This window comes from Quercus suber, unplaced genomic scaffold, assembly GCF_002906115.3.
Source record: "Quercus suber isolate HL8 unplaced genomic scaffold, Cork oak 2.0 scaffold_577, whole genome shotgun sequence".
NCBI lineage: Eukaryota > Viridiplantae > Streptophyta > Magnoliopsida > Fagales > Fagaceae > Quercus > Quercus suber.
In genome coordinates this window covers 120,066-120,320 of record NW_027070022.1, presented here as the reverse complement: position 1 = coordinate 120,320, position 255 = coordinate 120,066, and positions in this window count along the sequence as shown.

The following is a 255-nucleotide window of genomic DNA, read 5'->3' as shown; positions in this document are numbered from 1 at the left end:
AAAAAAATATAGATTTGGCTCCACCATTGTAGGACACATTTTGGTATTTGGTGGTGCTAAAAATAGCAATATAGTCATTTAGCACCACCAATGTGGATGCTCTAAAACAATGTCATTTTGGCCATCTGTCCTCTTCTACTTCATTTTGATCTTCTTTGAACTCAAACCAGAGTTCAATCCAGAATCATCTACAATAATCTTGTGGTCTATGAATAAATTGATTGTTGGGGTTCTCTTTCCAATTAAGTTGTTATA